Source organism: Sus scrofa, chromosome 5, assembly GCF_000003025.6.
Source record: "Sus scrofa isolate TJ Tabasco breed Duroc chromosome 5, Sscrofa11.1, whole genome shotgun sequence".
Lineage (NCBI taxonomy): Eukaryota > Metazoa > Chordata > Mammalia > Artiodactyla > Suidae > Sus > Sus scrofa.
Genome location: NC_010447.5, coordinates 38,299,120 through 38,322,027, shown reverse-complemented (window position 1 = coordinate 38,322,027; position 22,908 = coordinate 38,299,120).

Here is a 22,908-nt window from a genome sequence, read left to right as displayed (position 1 = left end):
ATAGTGAATAGTGACTGAAATGCTAGCACATAAAAGGATTTTTAATATAATTTGAATGTGGTAGTTCCTGAAACCTTTGATTAAACCTTTCTTTAATCAATGGTCTCAGGGCTTTTATTTTTCTCCTTTTGAGATCCGTTAGCAATGAATTGACATTTTGTTTAAAACCAGTTCTTTCTTAAATATATGACCAATTTGCTGATCAAAAATAAAACAAAACATAATTTTAGTGCAAAGGATTAAGCATGAAGTCAATACCTCAGAACTGACCCTAAAGACTGACTATATGTTTCTTTTTCTTTCTTTTTTTTTTTTTTCTTCCCCAAGAGCTAACATTTACCAGTAACTTGGTCTCTCTGGAAACAAAGGGCACTAGTTAAAACTTCCTACTATCTTTCTCCTGTTTCAGTAGCTATTCCTTATCATACTGGGTGCTGGCAGGAAGCTTAAAAAATTATGGGAATTCTGGATGGCTGGCTGCTAAAGAGCTCCAGACTCTAAGATAATGATTAAAACACACACATACCCACTGCTGGATATACAGAGACAAAGAAATGTCAAAGATAAAGCAGCAAATACTGAATATTGCCCAAAGTCATTTAGTGTGAAATAAGCAAAAAGACAAGTCAAAGGTAAAGAAATAAGTATGTAATTCTGCTTCATAAGCCATGTTAGAAGAAACTCTGCACAAAAGGACCAGACATTCTTTTCACTGGATACCTTGGAACTTTTGCATTACATCACAGGAAGGGTGGAGAAAAGACCACCAATTTTCACATTCCCTAGCGAAGCATGAATTTTTTTCTTAGATGCTCTGTTTTTATTTGCTTATTTCAGTTTTGACAAAGAAACATCTTTTCTCTACTATTCATTAATGTTAAGGTCAAATGCTTTCTTTTTCTTTCTTTTTTTTTTTTTTTGTCTTTTTTTTTTGTCTTTTTTGCTATTTCTTGGGCCGCTCCCGCGGCATATGGAGGTTCCCAGGCTAGGGGTCTAATCGAGCTGTAGCCGCCAGCTTACACCAGAGCCACAGCAATGTGAGATCCGAGCCGCGTCTGCAACATATACCACAGCTCACAGCAACGCCGGATCATTAACCCGCTGAGCAAGGGCAGGGACGGAACCTGCAACCTCATGGTTCCTAGTCAGATTCGTTAACCACTGCGCCACGACAGGAACTCCTCAAATGCTTTCTGAACCAACTGATGACTGTCAAAATATAAAATGCTACTGGCTTTATATTGCATCGCCATTTATACATGGCATTTATTTTATAAAATTAAAATGTATTTGCACAAGTTCTTTTTTTATTTTTTATAAGTGCGCAATATAATAGACTAGTACTGAGAACACATTGCCTTTTAATATGAACCTTTTTTTTTTACAGGAATATTTAATTTATTAGGATTTCTGCATTCTTTTTTTTAATTATTTCCCCAAAACATTTTTTTTCCCACTGTACAGCATGGGGACCCGGTTACACATACATGTATACATACTTTTTTCTCCCTTTATCATGCTCCATTGTAATATCTAGACATAGTTCTCAGTGCTACACAGTAGTAATGTGAAACTCTTGAATGACACAAATGATGTTATTAGGAAAAAATATCATTATAAGGTTTGTTTTCCAAAATTAATTTTCATAAGATTCTTATCTAGCTACTTATTTTTTAGAACTGATAATGCACAGGAAACATAACATTGAGTGTCAAAATATTAAGGTGGAAGAAGACTATTTGCCTTCAACATCATTTTTTCTTGACACCAAATGTTCTGATATTGACATGTGGTTTGTTGAACTTGTGAAAAAGGGACACAAAAATTGCTACTTAGAAAGCATCCTCTGAAATAAGTGTTTACCAGAGAGCCACAGGCAGAAACTGCTGCAACCTCACACCATCAAACCAAACCAGGTTAAACATGAGACTTCATCTAGCTAAACCACGTTAAATATGAGACTGGTTCATGATCACCGATGTTATCTAAAAAAAACTGACTTGAAATGAAGGTTATGAACAAGACGTCTTAACATTCCCCTCAGCTCCACAAAACTTTAGATATTTCCTTCTGACCATCGGCCCCTGATAGCCATTTTCTTAGAGCATTTACTTTCAAAAACTTGCTAGTGTAAATTCTTTCTCTTTCCCTTACAAATATAAATCTCCCAGTTCTTGCCAGTTCTACAACCCAAGAATATCTTTTTCAAGGGCCTGGAAGCCATTTCTTTGAAATGTAATATGCACAAAAAATAGCCACCCTAACTCCTAGAGTCTGTGGGAAAGTAGGAACCCAACTTTTTTAAGTGCCAGTTAGCAAATGCAGATGACCTCATCACATTAATCAATTACCCACCCCAAGGCCCACTTCCCAGACCAGTGTCTTCTGGTGTTTTTCCACTAGCTCACTCAGGCTTGAAAACTCCACCACTTTGATTTCAGTGGAATTGAGATCTTTTTCCCTTATAGCAATGGTCTAAAATAAAATTTTCCTTCCATGTTTAACTGGTCTGATGCAATTTGTCTTTAATAGTTCCTTGGTAGATATTATAAGTTAGGGTGAGTAACAAACAAACAAAACCAAAAAACAGAAAACAACTTTGAGGACTTACCAGGGTTAGGTAGGGGTGGGGAAGAATTCCAGCCACTCTGATTGTTACTTAATTTTGAAATAAATCTCTAGAAGATTTTTAATATCGTAAATATAATTTGAAAATTGATGAAAATCAGTTGCTTGCTTTCCTTTTTTGAAACAGTTGTTTCCTTTTTTTCTGAAATGATTAAATTGAAAGGGAGCTGTTAGTAAACTGATAAATTGCTTCCATTCATCTCTTTTCATTTTACTGCCAAAATGATTTAGTTAGATCTGCTCTTTTTCTGGACACGATCCCTTAGAGTCCCCCAGCAGGCATTCATCACTCTATCTCTTCTGCCTGTTACACTACCAGTCTCACTGAAGAATCCAAATATATATTTGTTAAATTGAATTGTTACTTAGGCTGATTTTTCTGAAATTTGTAACTCGCCATCTTCTCCCCTGGTTGTATATCTATCAACATCAGAATAAAATACAAACTTTTAAGCTTGTCATTCAAGACATTTTATCATCTGGCACTTCTTACCTGTCTCTAGTCAACAATTCATTCTTTGGTTCCTTTGTTCAGTATCCACAGGAGCTCACAAGTTGTTTGGGATATGGTAGACACAGTGTTCGCCATTGTCCCCAGACCTCTTCCTGCTCTGCCTCACCTATTGGCCTAGACATTTTTGGACACTAATAACTGCCTAGATTAAACTTGAATTTATCACAGATTCTGTGGTTACTATATTTTAAACCTCTTATATATTTATCTAATCTTTTTCAACAACACTGCCAGAATTAATTCCCAGGACCAAAAATTCACTTTATAGATCTCTCCTGGAGCCCCTTCCCCTTAATTAGCATAAGTAATTAGATCCTGTTGTGATTTGTGGATAAACCTACTGAGCCTATGGTGAAAAACAAATGGCATTTATTATTTTATTTTGTTTTATTTCCTTTTATGGCTGTACCTGTGGCATATGGAAGTTCCTAGGCTAGGGGTCAAATTAGAGCTACCACTCCTGGTCTATGCCACAGCCACAGAAATGTGGGATCTAAGCCACGTCTGAGACCTACACCACAGCTCATGGCAACACCGGGTCTTTAACCCACTGAGTGAGGCCAAGGATCGAACCTGCATCCTCATGGATCCTAGTCAGGTTAGTAAACTGCTGAGTCACTAAGGAAATGCCACAAATGGTATTTAGAGTCAAAGTAAATTTGAGTTGGAATACCTCATCCTTTACTAGCTATATGATTTCTGACAAGTAATTTAAACTTTACATTTTATAGAAATTTATAAACTGTTGAGAATAATATCATCTACATCAAAATTTTGTGATGAGTTCCAAGTGTAATATATTTAGCACAATATTATGTACAGAGATTTTGCTCAGTAAATATGAACTGCAATTATGATTATAAAGATACATGATCCTGGTTATTAGGTAAGAGTTAGATTAGGTAAGAGGTCTGTAATGAAGACATACATTTGGGAGTTGTTGGCATAAAGATGGCATTTAAAGTGATCATAATGGGTGAGATCACCAAGGGGGGATGTGTAGATAGGAAAGAAAAGAGCATGAAGGACCAACTCCTGGGGTACTTCCACATGGATAGATAGGGAGAGATTAGAAATTGAGAATCAGCAAACAGAGAGGTAGGAGGAAAACTAAAAGAATACTGGGATCTGAAAACTTAGAAATAAAATGAATGGAGGACGGAATAATCAATTTTGAGAACTGGCTGTTGGATTTCGCACCAAGGAGGCCATTGGCAACCATGACAAGATCAGCTTTGGTGGCACCGTGGAGGTGAAAGGCTGATTAGAAAAGGCTTAAGAGAAAGACAAATATCATATGTCTTATATCTAGAATCTAATATACGGCACAAATGAACCTTTCCACAGAAAAAAAAAAAATCATGGACTTGGAAAATAGATTTGCGGTTGCTGAAGGGGAGGGGAAAGGAGTGGGGTAGATTGGGAGCTTGGGGTCCTATTGCCTTTGGATTGGATTAACAATGAGATCCTGCTGTTTAGCCCTGGGAACTATGTCTAGTCACTTATGGTGAAGCATGATAATGTGAGAAAATAGAATGTGTACGTGTATGTGTAACTGGGTCACCATGCTGTACAGTAGAAAAAAAATTGTATTGGGGAAATAACAATTAAAAAAAGAGAGATATATACATTGAATAATAAAATATATCTACAGATAAAATTACAGATTCAGAAATATATAGATATGTATATATGCATATCTGTATATACAGAAAAACTAGAAGTTATTTCTCTATAGGTTTATCTATAGGTAGTGAAGGTTATATTTTTTTTCTGTCTATCTTAATTTGTTAAAATTTTAGAAAATTTAGAATTTTAAAAAATAAATATAAAGAAATATTTATAAATAAAGAAAAGGCTTAAGGGAATGGAGGAGAACTGAAAACAGTACCTCGAGAAACTCTTTTAAGGAAATTCGTGACAAAGGGAAACAGAAATCGGGCAATTGCAGATGGGAAAAGTGGAGTAAAGTCATTTCTATTTTCTAAGATGGAAGAAATGACAGCATATTTCTCTTTAGCCAGAAACAAAATGAGGCAATATTCTTAAATATCTTACAAATAAGATCTGCTTATTTTTAGACAAAGAGAAATGTTTTTACATTGTCTTTGACATGAATATAATACATGAGCTCTGGATTGAAGGTGATTTCAAATGGCTAACATAAAGTTGAAATGGTCCTTTTTTCATTTTGTCCCCAGTGAAAAATTGTGTTTTCAAATTAAACTTTGGTTGTGCCTGTTATTGCCTTTTATAGGAGAGCTTAAGGTTTGAAATATAGGAATTTGTTCTTTGATACTTTAATCAATAATATATTTGGGTATTTCAAGCATTCAGTTGATTGATTTGAGCTGAAACAGACCCTGGAAAATAAGACTGATACTTTGGTTGACTAAATTAATTACTTACACCAAGAGAGGATAGGTTATGAGAGTATAACTGGGCAAATTAACACACATATGAAAAAAACAAAAAAGTAGTTAACATCGGCATCTACTTTCTCTACTCCATTCTTTCCTCTATTTCACCCTTTAGAAGAGATGTCAATTTAGGGTCTAAAGGCTGATTTGCATTGAATATGCTTGGTCATCTTCAGGGGAGTAGAGTAAAAAAAGCAGTTGGAGGGTAAAATCTGGAACTACCTACCCTAGGGACATCCTCAAGACTGGGATGGAGGCAGGGTTTTGGCGGTTAACAGGAATAACAAATAACTGTACCCACTTAATCACCATAGCCCAGAGAGATAGCACTAACTACGGAAAACGATAGCATGATGTATGTAGAGAAATGGAACCATGGTAACTAGACAAAACCCCTTAACCAAGGGGATTTGGTTGTTGGTATTTCAATTAAAACTGTATTCAGCTACAAGAAAAAGAATTTTAAAATATTTTAAACAAAAAAGTGTTTCTTTCTCAGACATAAAATTTAGTCCATAGGTAGTTGGTTCTTGGCATTGTTCCAGCTGTCCTGCAATGTTATCGAGGACACAGTTTCTGCCAGCTCTCTATTCTACCAGTCTTAGAATGTTAGCTTTTATCCTTTTGCTTTTCATATGGCGTCTGTACCTCCAGTTTCATGTCACTGTTCCAGGGAGCAGAATGGGGAAGGAGTCATGTACCACGTACCAGGGAGGGTGAAGAAATACCAATGAGCTTCTGCTTTCATTCATTGCCCAGACTGTATCACATGGCTAATCCGAGCTGCCATAGATCCTGGTAAATTGAGTCTTTAGTATATATACATTCCCACATTCAAGCAAGGTAAAGCAGAATAGGTTGGAAGTGAAGAATGACTCAGGCAGCCCATAGTTTCTTTCACCCTTAGCATTACCTCCCCCAAGGGAAATGCCAGCATAAGATACAAGCATGCCTTCAGCTTTCATTGTGAACAAAAGACCAGGGACTCTTCACTTTCTGAACTGCATAAGATCCTAAGCTCTTCATAGACTCTTAGAGACAAATGCCCCAGTAATGACTGTAGTTGAATTTCTTGCCACAGTGACAAAGAAAGGCATAGAGTTAGAATTAATCTGATTGTCAATATATACACATGTTATGCTTCTTGCACCTGATTTATGTGGTGAAATTAAAACTATATCTGCCACCCTGTTTTATATGTTCTAATAATGAACTGAAATCGTAATAACAAAACAAAATCAATGACTAAACTTTCAATTGATAGTGTAGAATTAAAGAAATATCTAAAAACTTGCACATGGGTATTTAGATGTTTGTTGATTTCATTAGCCTGCTTGTATCTCTAAATATTTTTGATTAAACATGATTCAGATGATTAAAAACTCAGTTCTCCAAAGGCGTTGACCACTAAATGCAATAATGAGGAATTTTACAGAATGTTATGAGCCAAGACATTTTTAATAATGTCTTTTATGTATATAAAACATTATGTATATTAAACCATTTGGAGAAATATTACATTATTTTCACTGCTATGGCATTAATTTAGACTTATATTATTCCTTTTGTAACATACATAGTGCTTAAATTCTCCTTTGGTTTATTCATTAAGAAGTAATTATTGAATCCCCAATCATTTTCCAAGGTGTAGTGTTTTAACAAATCAAAGTCTTTGCTCTCATGGAAAGACCATCTAAGTAAATGCTATCTATTATAGGCTGGATGGTGATAAGAGGTATAAAATAAATAGGTGTGAAGAAAGGGAATGGATGGTATGGGCGCCATGTATTTAGGGTAATTAAGGAAGGCCTGGCCTTGGGAGAAATCTGGAAAAGGAGTGTTTCCATCTCAGAGAACAGAAATGCAGAAATGAGATTGCTATAATTAAGAAGCAGCAAGGAACCAGTGGGGTTGGAGCTGAGTGAGCAAGAGAAAAAATGATGGAGGATGAGATGGTGTACAGAATACCATGGCATTTAGGCCATAGTAATAACTTCATTGACAAAAACAAACAACAACCCAAAATTATGACTTTAGTTGATCTCTTAGTTGACTTAATCCTTTTCAAATGATATGACTACACAGCATAGAGCAAAACATGCTACCACGCTTTCACGATACTCCTCAGATACATTTAATTTCATAGTAATATGCTTTTAAAATAATATATATATGCAAATACATACATAAATGTTCATGGATTTTCAATGGTCGTAAAAGTGTTGGCATTTTTCATCTTTTGAAGTTGACGCTGGAGCCTCTACACACCTGTAACTTTAGGTTGACTACTCAAGGAGAGTGCTAAGTAGGCAGTGTGGGCAGAACTGTCTACACAAGGTGATTCAGCACTTGTCAAGCCTAATTCTTGCTACTCCCACACCCAATGATTCAAAAACATTTCTCCCACTAGCCCTGCCACAGTGCTAGAAATTACCACATTGTTCATTCTCTTAAGACAGTAGAGGTTGCTGGTAATTATCTTTATACCATTGGAGAAGGAGGCAAATTATCATTATCTATTAAAGAATTCTCTTAAATCCCATGAGTGAGGAAGTGCCCTAATAAGACACTGTGGGAATGGGACAAATATGAGGTTTCATGAGACTGTGAATGTCACAGTTTGTGAATAAAGCATTTCCATGGAGGTTGTACCCAAAAGGGATCCCTGGGCAGCTGGAAATCAGAATGAGGACACTGGAAGTAAAGAGGGAAGTGGTTAACTTATTACTAATTATATACTCAGAGTTAACTCTGCTCACTCTGCTGTGGTCTAGGGGAAAGCATTGAGAAATTGGGAATCTGAAGACCGGGATAGGTGATTTCACTTTTTGTGAAGTGGAATAATCAAACAGAACAATGCACGTGAAAGCACTTTCCTAAGTGATAATGATAACTATACTGCAGTACTTAGACTCTCTTGAAACAAAAGAATAACAGAAGCTTGAATATAATGATACAGAGTAAAATGTATTTCAGGCAAATCATAACCAAAAGGAAACTAGATTAACAATATCAATAACAGAATAAGGAATTTCAGATGATTTAAAAATTTATGAGACAAATAAACATGTTCTTATAAAAGGAACAATGGATCTAGAACACAAGCGCTGAAATAAATAATTTCATCCATTCTTTTCAAACCCATTCACAGAAATCAACTTTGTTTTAAGCCTTGAAGTAAGCTTCATAAATTCAAAGAATCAACATCTCAAAAAATTATTTTCTTTGATCATAATACAATAAAATGAAATTGAGAATAAGAGAGTAGCTTAAAATCCAATATACGTGGAAATTTTAAAGGCTACTACTAAATATTCTTGTTTGAGGAGGATCTTATAAGACAAGTTAGAAAATATGTGAAATTACGTAACAGTGAAAATACAATATTACCAACGCTTATGTGACACAGCGACATTTTGGTTAGAGAAAGATTTTTAGCTTTAAGTTCATTTATCACAAAATAAGAAGAGTAAAATGAAAAAACTGAGACAAGCATTCACTTCAAGAAATTAGTAAACCACTGACAGAATGATAGAGGGACAAATTCAGATGAAGGAGAAGATAAGGAAGAGGTCATTAAAACAAAAAACAAATAAAAGTTTAACCAAGCAAACATCATTCTTCAAAAGATTAATAAGTATATAATTATCATAAAACTGATAAAGAAAAATAGAAGCAATTTAGACATAAAATTCAGAATGAAAAAGAAATGTCTAATTACAGATGCATCAAGGATTGAATATAGCGAAGTGTTACTATGAACAATTATATGATAAATTTTGAGTATTGAATAGAAATGTTTAAATTTGGGGAAAAGATGTAAAATGCCGAATAGGTACAAGACAAAATAGAAAACTTGAGTAGACACTTACCTACTAAGAAAAAATTCAAGTGATGATTAGAGCCTATGCTACCTTCTCAATAAAGAAGTCACAGAGCAAATGGCTTTTTTTTTTTTTTTTTTTTTGATGAGTTCTGGCAAAAGTTCAAGGAAAAAGTTGTCTTTATATCATATTTTATTGCAGAATATGGAATTGAGAAGTTTTCCACTTAGTTTCATGACGTTAATGTAACCTTGATTCCAAACTGGAAAATGAAAGAACAAGGAAAAAATAGAATAATTAACTTATTTAAGTTATTCAAAATATTTTATAATGATCAATTAGAGTTTAGACCAAGAATACAAAGATTATTGAACATCTGAAAAAAATTTCAACCTACCATATTAATTGAAGGAAAACAATGATGTCAATAGGATCAGAAAAAGAAGTTGATAAAGTAAATAATTATTATTTAAAAAAAAAAATTCAGGAAGGTACAGATAAAGAATATTTTCCCTAGCTTAATAAAAGCTGTAGTATCAAACACCTGCAGGAAATTCACAAAGAATTACCTACTTTCTGTTTAAGGTCAGCATTACCAGAGATGAACCTTACTACTGTTACTCTAACATTTTACTAAGTGTCTTGACTAATTTTATAAGAAAGAGAAAAAGGAATACAATGTATAAGGATTAGAAGAGAGAAAAATGATGTCACTTTTGCAGACTATTGATCAACCTTACAATATTACTCAAAACACTATAGAACTAATAAAATGGTTGTAAAACTCCTGGATAAAAATAAATTTGGCATAATTGACTTATAAAAATCAATAATGTATTTTTATAATGATTTTTATTCTTATTTTTTCCATTATAGCTGGTTTATAGTCAATTTTCTACTGTACAGTAAGTAAGGTGACCCTACCACACATACATGTATACATTCTTTTTTCTTACATTATCATGCTTCAGCATAAGTGACTAGATATAGCTCCCAGTGCTCTACAGCAGGATCTCCATTCCAAAGGCAATAGTTTGCATCCATTAACCCCAAATTCCCAATCCATCCCATTCCCTCCCCCTCCTCCTTGACAACCACAAGTCCATGTCCATGAATGATGTCTTATTATGCTACAGATAATTAACTAGGTATTGTACTAGGAAAATGTATTCTCAAATAATAAAAATTGAAAATGGTTTAGTAATTAATCCATGAAAAGATGTAGAAAAGCTCTATGGAAAAATATTGAAATTCTATTAAAAGACATGAAACACCACCTATATAAATGAAGAACTCTTTACTCTCACAGACAAAATCTCATCAGAGATGAAATAACTTACTAAAACAGTAATTTTCAATAAATGTTCATAAATTAAATATGATCCCAGCTAGATTTTGGAAGCATTTAATGGATGTATGTTAAGGTTTATATAAAAAAGATAAAATGTCCTTGAATAACTACACCTATTTTGAAAAGGAATACCAAAGAAGAGGACTCACTTTACCAAAATTAGAATATAGTCCAAAGATACAGAGCAGTATTTATGAAAAAAAAAGAAAGACCAGTGGAATAGAATGAAGAACTCAGACCCATGTATACAGGAGTAACGAACTGTTTAATAGGACACAACATTGGCTAAACTGACTCCTTATATGAAGAGAATAGTTGGACTACTTTTGGATTCCAAGTGAATTAGCAGAGTTGGAAGGAATAATTCTGAGCTAATAAAAAATGTAGTTGATAATCATGATGCAAAATTTATGATGGATTTTACTCTATTAAAATTAAATTTTTAATTCAAGAAATGACACTTTATCCAAAAATCTAACAAAAGACTTATTTCTTGAACTGTCACTTTTAAATTCTAAAACTTAATTTTCAAGGAAATATGCCAATGTGTGCAGATATACATATCAGGAACTTCTATTAAAAAATAGGCAAAAGTGGTAATTCATAGAAAGAGAGACACAAAAGACTAATAAGCATGTGAAAAGATGTTAATAATCTCATGAAAAAGTACAAATTAAAATGAGAGTGCAATGCTACTTTTTCCTGATTGGCTGGTAAATTTAAGAAGTCAGATTATTTCCAAGCATTGGTGAGGTGTGGAAAGGCCACGTGTCTAGAAGAAAGGTAACCGGACACAATTTTTTTACAGTACAGTCTTGCCCTCTTTAATGATAGCAAAGTGTGCATATACTCTGCAATCACATCCAGTTATAGATCCCAAAGAAAATCTTACTCAGGTATGTCAGAGGACAGGTATGAAGATTTCCATTATAATACTTGCGTTTTTTTTTTTTTTTTCTTTCTCTTTTTGTCTTTTTTTTAGGGCCTCACTGGCAGCATACGGAGGTTCCCAGGCTAGGGGTCGAATCAGAGCTACAGCTGCTGGCCTAAACCATAGCCATAGCAATGCAGGATCCAAGCCATGTCTGTGACCTACACCACAGCTCATGGCAATGCTGGATCCTTAACCCACTGATCGAGGCCAGGGATTGAACCTGAAACCTCATGGTTACTAGTCAGGTTCATTAACCACTGAGACATACGGGAACTCTGTGATTTTCATTATAATACTAATTTTGGAATCAGAAAACTAGAAATAACTAAGGTGTGTCTATCTAGGGCAGTGGAAGAGCAATCTATGGATCACTAAGAAACAATTGAAGCAATAAGCAAAATACTAGACCTTAAAAATATAATGTCCAAGGGAAAATGTAAGAAAGAATATCTATAACACATGCTAAAACACACACAAGACCAAGTCATGTGTTCTCTATGTACAAAATATTTTTCAAGTAACAAATTAAATCTTTGAGAATGACTCTATGTGGGGAGACACTTATGGGGGTAGAGATTCTGATAAATACACAAAATCAAATGAAATAATATCGAGAGATCTGTAAGAATGACTAAATCATTGCTTTTCATCAGAGAGCCAAAAGGAAAATGAACTCAGCTAATGCTTATGTTCAAAATAACTACCCCAAATTCCTTTTTTCAGGAATAATAAACTGACAAAATTTGAGGTGGTAGAATATCAGGACAACTTTTATTTGTTTGAAGATCTATAGGCATATGAATTAAAATCAGTTGTATTTGCGCAGAGATACTGTCTGAGAATTTTTTATCTGGGCTTATTAGTTGGAGATCTACAAGTGATTTCTCCATTTGCAGCAGCCACAGAGATTGGTGGAATGAATGAAGTGAGAATTAGGGATGAAACCAAAATCAGGGAGGGGAGAGATTTTTTTTTCAGTGGGCTCAAAATATAGTCATCGAAAAACCTGCATCAGGTGTCTTCTTTGAAACCTACATCAGGTGTCTCAGCATTGAATAACTTCATTGAGAAAGCAGAATAAAACACATAAACAAACAACCATAGCCCATGTCAAAATAATTGACTCAAAATATTATACATCTTACAAAATATATGGCCACCTGAAGCATATACATTTCCTTTTTGAACAATATCAGAGTGTGATCATACTTCTCTTACAAAGAAACCACATGCTAGATAAGTGAACTTTTAACAATATTTCAAAGGATTTAGGGCCATTCAACTCTATAAGTGAAAACGTAAGAAGCTGCATTTGTCTCTAAGGTAGGTACAACTAATTTTATTTCTGCAACAATCCAAATTGGAGTGGGAAACTGAGTAGTAATGAAACATCACTTGCATTGTGTGACACATATGAAACTTAACACACAAAAAATTAAGGAATCTTGACTACTGAAATAATATGGTATGAAGACAGATAATATGCTTATTTTCTAAAACTCTTTATCTCAATTGTTGCCAACTGTTTAATGACTCAGAATTGGAAAATTGTGAGCCTCACATAAACTCAATTTTACAAACAGAATATAAAGGAAATTGTTTTATGTGGCAGTTCAGATGAGGTAATTGGGCATCAAATATTCCTCTTGAAAAGATTAATTAGGCATAATGGGTATCTATCTATCTATCATCTATCTATCTATCTATCTATCTATCTATCATCTATCTATGTCATTATACCTGACTTTTTTTACCTTTTTATTTAAATAGTCAAACTCTGCCACAACCCACTTCCATTCAGGCATTCTTTCTTTTTCTTTCTCATGTTTGGCCATGGTGGTAAGGTTATCAGTAAAATAGTAAGATGTTTACTTAAAACAATTAAAGACAAGTCATCCCATTTTTCAGTGTTTTCCAATGTCTATCTATTTTAAGTGGATAGCTGTTTTTCACATATAGAATAAAGCTAATGTTATTTGCTTGAACTTTCCAAGAGAAAGGATAATAAGAGATGATTCAGAATATTTTTTTCTAGGCTTTGTTGTTTTCCCATTTGATCTGAGTTTATTTTATCCTGACCTGACAACCTCATAGATTCTTTCAAAGTCTACCAGAACAGAGGAAAATATCCCTTAAAATATTTTGATATTGTGTTTCTCTGAAAGACCTTTTCTTTTTTTAAGCTTTTTTTTTTTTTTTTTGATTCATCATCAATCTAAGGAATAATCTAAGTTCATCTTTGGTGGCAGGAATTGCTAGTTTATTCATTTATTTATTTAGATGTTGGTTTCATTACTTCTCATTTTTCCTGTAAACAATGGCAGGGTATTGCTTTTTCACTAAGTGGACATTCCAAAAACATCTGTTTTCTAACTGGATCATCAATATGTTAATTCTTCCAAATAGATTTTGAAAGTATTCTCTGATGTACCCAGTCAGTGTAATCATTTTCATGATGATCCTTCAAGATAATCTATTTTATCCCTGTTTTCTAATTAAAACACTTTGCCTGAGAATTTAGGGCTTGTGAGTTCAAAGATGAAAAAATTGATTACTAGATTTATTTTCATTGTTATTTTGAAAGCAATGCACCTCTCAAACCCTTATACATGTTCCATAATGCAGAAGTTCTTCTTAAAGATGCTATAGCCTAATATAAAAACTATGTGGACAAGTATGTGAAATATGTACTACATATATCACATTATTCATAAATAATAACCCAATCAAAATTGGTTGTGCATTAACTTGGAAATTGCCATCTCTGAGCACACAAACTCCATTTTTCTACTTTCTTAGAAAGAAAAAAATGATGAGAAAATTGAGTAACGTTCCAGAAATCCAAAGGGATATTGAACTTTTTTTTTTTTTTTAATGAAGGACAAGCTATTTTTTCACACTCTGGAAGCATCCATAAGCATACTAACAAAATATTGGTAGATCGCTTATAACCGCGATATCATTTTAAGAAAACTAGCTCAATACTTGACAACTGCAAATTAATTAGGTCAATGATATAAATTTAAAGTATAAGTTACCTTGTAATTCATATTTTTCTCATCTTCATACTTCTCCATCTTTTTAAGACTCGGGACTAATCAGGACAAATAATTCAGATTATTATTAGAAATTATTGTAAGTTCTATGCCTTTGGGAAATTGTTATTTATTTAAACAAATTAGATGATCAGTGTAGCTCTTCCAATTACTTGTGAACTACGTGGAAGGAAGAGAGGCTCACAAGCTGTTTTAATTAGTAACAACAATAAGGGATTCTACAGCCCTAGAATGAATGCTAAAAAGAGATTTGGGGGCACAAATATAGATCCATTCAAATGGGTTTGACTCTGGATCTGGTAAGCAATGAGAGAAGAAAATCTGGGAAATAGGAGAAAAACAGTCCTGTAGATGAGATAGCCTAGTGAGTGATAAGAGCAGTGGCTGAGGAAAGTGATCCTTCTCTGCAGTGTTACAGGAAGCTCTGTCATCTCTAACTCTGGGTTTTCCAATGTTTCCTATATGGAAGCACTTTATATTTCTTTGAAATTATTATATTGCCACTGAGTAATGGAAATCCCTAACTACTGTGCAGTAAATTAGTTAGAGGGGATTAGATAACAATGCTAGTCACTGATGTGGGTAGAGGTCCATGCAAGATGAGAATTCAGAGGGTGAAAATTGCTGACAGACACATAATCAAAAGATTGTATATTAGTTTAATATTACACTGTAATGAATTTTCACAAATGTAGTGGCTTCAGAGAACACAAACTTATATTACACTTCTGGAGATCAGAAGTCCAAAGTGGGTCTTGCGGGACTACAATCAATGTATTGTCAGGACTGTGTTCCTTCTAAAATTTCTAGGAGAATATTTGTTTCTTTGCCTTTTATACTTCCTAGAGACCACTTGCATCCCTTGGCTCAAAGCCCTTCCCTCCATTTTCAAAGCCAGCAGTATAGCATCATCAAATATCCCTAATTATGACCTCTTCCTCTACCTTGCAATTACACTGGGATAACCTAGAATCTAAAGTCAGCTGATTAGTAATGTGATTCTATTTACAACTTTAATTCCTTTTTCCATATGATCTAACATATTTATAGCTTCCTGGAATTATCACATATGTATATTATGTATCACACATGTATCACAAATGTAGCATTATTCTGCTACAGCCTGGAAAACAATGGTGGAATGAGATCAATTATGATACCTTCACCCTGGGTAAGGAAAGCATTTGAAAAATAGAGGAGGCATTTTGGAAAATATCATGAAGTAAATACTGCATGGAAACAATAGTGTTACCAGGAGAACAAAAGAGACAAATTTGAGGGTGCAAACAACCGGGGACTCAAGGAGGATTGTGCATTAAAATCAGTGAAAAAGGTAAAAGTGTGTGCATGGTGTTAGGTAAAAATGATAGAATTTGGTAAATAATTTTTTGAGAATAACATTACAAGCAAATTGAAAGTTAATAGAATTCTTCAAATTAGAGTTTTGAGTATAAAAATTTTGCTTTCCACTTATTTTATAGTTATATTATTTCATTTTATGATAGCATAGTCTTTATTAGAGATTCTTACCTAGATAATATAGGGCATTTAACGAGCATTTAATCTGGGCCCTGAAAATTCAGCATTGAGGTTTTCAAAGGAAAAGTCTGGATAACCAGAGCCTTACAAACAAAAACAAAAGCAAAAAAACAAACACACAAAAAAACAATCAAAAACCACCTGTTACACTATTCTTCAGCCTTTCACTTGGCCTGTCCTCCAAAATTCTTGAAAGCAGTTGACACAGCAGCTCTAGTTCTTTCCAATGAGTTTCAGGTGGAGGGAAAAGCCCTAGTTTCCATTTTAAAGCTGGATCTCTGAGAATGATTACGGTTTCAAGTGAATATCACAAGTCATGAAAAAATCGTTGGCTGGAAAACAATCTGGAAATAGCAACAGCAGTAAAAGTAGATATGCTCTAGAGAGTGTATGTCATTAAATTATTCAACATCTTAATTACATTTCCTTTCTCTATCCGAGAGTCTACTAGGAAATATCCTGCGACTGTTGTCATTGCTTCCTAATGATTAAAATGTCAAAATAGATATTTTCTGTGCTGTATTTTCTGAGCTGTTTTTTATGTGTGTGTGTGTGTGTGTGTGTGTGTGTTATAATGAGGTACACAAGTGTCATATCAGCTAAAATGTGAAATATCCAAAAGCACTAAGTTCTGATATACAAATATTTGGCCCTGAAATCTAAAACTGAGAGATATTAAAGGGGTTGTTGTGATCATTTCTTTAAAGTTCCTGGAACAGCATATGCTCTTTTGTCTGCTGTCAGGAGTTCCTGTCATGGTGCAGCGGAAACAAATCCGACTGGGAACCATGAGGTTGCAGGTTAGATCCCTGGCCTCACTCAGTGGGTTAAGGATCGGCATTGCTCTGAGCTGTTGTGTAGGTTGCAGACACAGCTCAGATCTGGCATTGCTGTGGCTGTGGTGTAGGCAGGCAGCAAGAGCTCTGATTAGATCCCTAGTCTGGGAACCTCCGTATGTTGTGGGTGCATCCCTAAAAAAGAAAAAAAACCAAAAAAAACCAAAAAGCCCGATTCTACAATCAAACATAAGTACATCATTGAGAAATTTATATATATATATATATATATATTTTTTTTTTACATTTATCATCCTTAAATTTCTGGACTCCAGAAATATAATTATGACCAGAATTCCAATATCCTTAATTGGTTGCTTCAAAGATACCTGTAAGTCAACATCTGTGAACTCATTATTGTCTCCCTAAATTAGATCTCTTTCACTGTTTTCAACATCTGCATCCATTGCCCTCTCTTTTCCTCCAACATAGAGCTGAGCACTGTGAATAGATTTTACATTCTAAATATTCCTCAAATAAATCTTCTATCTCCACTACCAGTGCCTTAGTCAACACAGTATCATCTCTATTCCACTGCAATTGTCCCCAACTATCCTTCCCATATCCAGTGTTGCACCATTAAATTTCTTCTTCGCACAGAAAGTACATTCTATGGTATATAAATTTGGACGTGTGATCTCTTGCTTCAAAATCTTCAAAATTCTATTACTTGTAGTTCCAATGTATTTGGCAGGGCCCACAAACAAGTCTTTCAAGAACTGATCTTACTTTCATAGCTTCATTTTTTTTCCATTTTCCCCTTCACTATCAGAACTCTAGATTTACCTTTTTTTGTATTATTTGTTTGTTTTTATTGAAGTATAGTTGACATATTAATTTCAATGGTACAACATACCAATTTGATAATTTTATCGATTACACACCATACAAAGTTATAACATTATTGACTATATTCCCTATGCTGTACATTACATAATATTATTGACTGCATTCCCTAGGCTGTGACTTGATTATTTTAAAACTGGTAGTTTGTACGTCTTAACCCTCTTCCCCTATTTTGCCCCTCCCCTCTGGAAACCACTAATTTGTTATCTGTAAGTTTGTTTTTGTTATTTTATATTTATTTATTTGATTTTTTTATTTTGTTTTAGATTTCACATATAAGTGAAAACATACAGTATTTGTCTTTCTCTCACTCTCTTATTTCATTAAGTGTAATATCCCCCAGGTTTATTCATGTCATGGCAAATGGCAAGATTTCATTCCTTTTCATGGCTAATATTCTGATACTAGTAGGTTAGTCTATTAAAGCCATCATTGGTCACGTGAGATCTACGCAAGTTATCAGCCAAAATTTTGAGAATGTAGCTGAGATGGAGTAAAGAGATTCTTTGGCCATTGCCAAAGTCAAATCTGCCTTGTGGTTTGTTTAACAGAGATTTTGGTTATATTCTTTAACCATTGCACTATATTTCTTTACACAAAGCAAAACAAACAAACAAAAACTCATCCTTTTCTATTTTACTTCTAGTTGATTAACCAATCATTCTAATAATTGAAACTCTTCCAATCAGCTCAAATGTTACCATGAGTAGACTGAAATTTTGTTGTGAGATGCCAGCTACTTATTATCTTGCCTAGACTGCTACCAATAACACAGCTCTCAGCTCTTTGCTGATCACTGGCTTCATTTCTACTTGGGGAGACTCCCCATGTTTTATACACTGGTTGAATATTTAGGCAAGATTCAGATCAACCACCATTATATTTATTTATTCGTGTACTACTGTTCCATTCTCAGATGGAATTTCCTGGTTTTGAACTTATTTTCAAACTTACTTTGTTATTATATATACACCATTCAAATAGCTAACTCTGGCCTCTTCCCCATGTATTCAAATATGTATTTTGATGCTGCATAATCCCACAGGTCAGTCAGTATATTCAACTTTTACTCTATATGGCGATGGAAGAGATTTTCTCATATTGAGGTATAAGGAAGTCATTGTGAATTATGTATGGGTTAAATTTTATGCCAACTAGAGTGACCTGTTTTGTGGCCTATTAAGCATACATTGTATATTTCCTTTATCCAATTAAAGAAATGAATGCATTTAAAAACCAAACTGGAGTAACTTTTGCTCATGCATTAAAAAAGGAACTGGGTGGCTATTGTGGATGTGGTTTCAGACACGTTCTTACATCACTAAGAACTTGAATTTTCTGAGCTGTATCAAACTCAGGGATACATACAACCAGCCATTCACAAAACAACAACTGCTAGCAGCTGCCAGCTGCAAACTTATGGTCTCAATTTTTCTTCTTATAACTATGCAATAATTTTCCAAACCCAACCAATACATGTTAACAAGCACCCTTACTTCTTCTTCCTCACTCTACTTTTAATTACTGATAAATAACTTATGTGATTTTGTAGGTTTTGTCTTTTATAATCCTCCCTCACTTTGTAGTCTGGTGGAACACAATTCAAGAAATTGAATCTGTGTGTCCCTGGCTATTGTCCCATTGCTTCAAATAAAACTCTTTTCTATTCCTTGAATAGATTGTGCATTGATTATTTCTATTGACAGTGGCTTGTCTTGTGGCTATCCAAGAATAAACAGTGCCAAATATAAGACTTTAGCAATCATTATAAATGCTTAACATTTATACTGTGACATTTTCATAATATTTAAAAGTTTGCAAAGCTCATCACTTAAAACATTTTATTTGAGCCTCCCAATTTTTCTTTTTTTAAAAAAATTAACTTATAGTGGATTTACAATGTTCTGTCAATTTCTGCCATACAGCAAAGTGACCAAGTCATACATAGATATAGATATGGATATATTTTTTTCTCACATTATTCTCCATCGTGTTACACCATGAGAGACTAGATATAGTTCCCTGTGCTATACAGCATGATCTCATTGCTTAATTACTCTTAATGAGTGATAGGATTATTATTGTCATACTACATGGATAGAAAAAGGTTTTTTTTTTAATTTTTTTCAGGGCTGCACTTGCAGCATATGGAAGTTCCCAGGCTAGGGATTTAATCAGAGCTACAGATGCCAGCCTATGCCATAGCCATAGTAATGCCAGATCCAAGTCATGTTTGCGACCTACACCAGAGCTCATGGCAGCACTGGATCCTTAACCCACTGAACGAGACCAGGGATCGAACCCGCATCCTCATGGATATTAGTTGGGCTTATTGCCACTGAGCCACAATGGAAACTCAAGGAAAATTAAATTCAGAAAAATTACTATACCCAATTAAATTTGTGTTATTATTAACTGGCAAAACTGGAAGCCAGATTTCGGTGTTCTGATTTGAAGCTCAAAGCTTCTTCAGTAATAATCTTTGCTTACTGCTAATTCTTTGCAATTTAAACATCAAAATATCGTTTCATTTGGGGGCCATTTATTAAAGAAACCTGAAATCTATATTTTTTTTCTACTTGGAAACTATTTTGAGAATATCTGACCAGCATGCAATGAGACATTAAAAAAATGAAAGGAAAATAAATATGCACATAAAGAGATAAGTCTTATACAATAGAAAGTAATAAAGGATAACTGACCTGCCTAAGCATGGTTAAATGTAGCCTTAAAATCTTGAACATCAAAGTAATAGATTGAGTCCTAGGAATAACATGGGGACTCAAGCAGACTACCTTTAGGGAGCTATGTATTAGGTGAAACTATCAAGATAATAGTCTCTAGGTCCCCATGTAGTTTCTCACAACAGGATTTATTTCCAGAGGCATTCAAATGTGATTTTTATGAAGTAAAGATATTTAGCCTCAGAAAAATAAGTTATACATAAAATTATGGGGTTATCAAGTGCAATAGAAGATACAGCTAACCGTCCATGAAAACTAATGCATAATACAGCACCAAAGATAATATTAGAATTGATGTTGCAAGTAACTATGTACTGACAGTTTGGGGGTCTTCTTTTGTTTTGTTTGTTATTTGTCTTTAAGGATGAATAAAGTATATAGACAATTACTCAGCTCTTAGCTTGATTCTGTTGATTCTGAGAATTGAGAGTAATTTTTAGTATGTAGCGTATCTAATTTTATATTTCATATTACTATACTATATCTATAATTAGACCTATACACTTTAGGTCACATTTTGAGTTCTGTCATCCTTCAATGCTTATTTGCTACTTTACGTCGCCAAAATTTCACTAGGAGAAGGTCTGGAAACAAGAAAACCTAAGACCCAATTCTTAAAAAACAAACCATGCAGTTGTAGAAAAATATGAAATAGTTAAGGAAATGTTTCCATATGTGGTTACATTCCCAAATGAGTGGCTATGGGCATTAAGAATGCCATAAGAGTTCAGGAGAGGGGAAAACTACTAAAGATTAAAATAATCTAGTAGTGAAGAGCTCACTTTGTTGAGAGAAGTATAGGCCCCAGAAAGATGTACCAGAAGCATACCCTATATGGCAGGGCTATATTGCAGTAAAATTCTAATTAAATACAGCAAATCTCAGAAATATTTAAAGATTTGTGTGGTCCAGAAGGAAATTCTTTTAAAAATTGCCCTTGAGGAATATATAGCCTGAATGTTATTCCAACAGCTTAATTGGGGGCATGCATTCTTGAAAGGAGCCTGAGGGTCAAATGGCAACATCAATAAGGCATCTAAACTAAGGTGTTCACTTGACTAAGGGAAAGAGGGTTTATATATCATGAAATTTGGGAGACAAGTGCACATAGTATATTTGACTAAAGTAGTTCAATGTAAAAAGAACCACTAACTGTGTCTAACTGGAGAGTATATTAAAAGGTCTTTTAATTCAAAATTTTGTACTAACAAACAAAATATAACAATTGGCCATAATGAACTGAGTCTACAATCCTTTTTGGACTATGCATATCTTGAAAGTAGAGGATTTGCTTTATGTATCTCAGTATAATACTTGAAACATATCAGTGTGTCTTGAGTGGATGAGTGAATGAATTAATCTCATCTAATAATCAGCCCCTCTCCTGAGAATGACAGTAAAGCAATTCACTGCTTACAACAGACACTTGGCTTCTACTCATTTCATCCCTAAGTAATATAATAGCTAATTTTTACATTATTTAATTTACTTTTTAATCACCCATGTTATAATCAGAGTTGGGATTGATTATTCTTTCCACTTTGTAGAAAAAAAAAAAAAGCTCAGAGGAGTTATGTGAGATAGCCAAGGTTATTTAGCTAAGATGAAAATCTTAAGTAGCAATGATTAAATTCAAAATTTTGTGTATTTTTAAGTGTTCTTGCCAATTTCTTCTGGCAATAAGAAATTATTAACTTTAGTGAAACTTAACCTACATGTCTAGTGTCTTATCATACAACATCATAATGTAATATACAGCACCAGAATTTTCTGGAATTACTAGATGTTTTACTGGAATGATGTCTACTAGCCTCTGAAACAGAACTCTATGGGGAAAATGAATGGCTTTTGGTTTGAGGCTGAACTGCACTATTGTTAAGTAATGGGATTGTTGAGATCTGTGAATAGTTTTCTTCAACAAATTATTTTACAGATAGTAGAGTTGATACTCAGAGTAACTTTCTTGCTTAGAGTGACTTGCTTAAGGCCCCTGATTCTATGTCCAGTCAATACTCCATTGCCTATCCCTTTAAAGACACACTGATCTAAGAGGATAGTCCAGAAATCTCAAGAATTCTGAAATCTGCCAAGATTGGAGGTGAGATTTTTTTTTAGGGTAAAACAATCTCTTTTGTGCTCCATTTCAAGGAGCATTTTAGTCTTAAGCACTATCCATTTGCAGAAATGCCCTTCTCCTTCAAATTTATGATCTATGT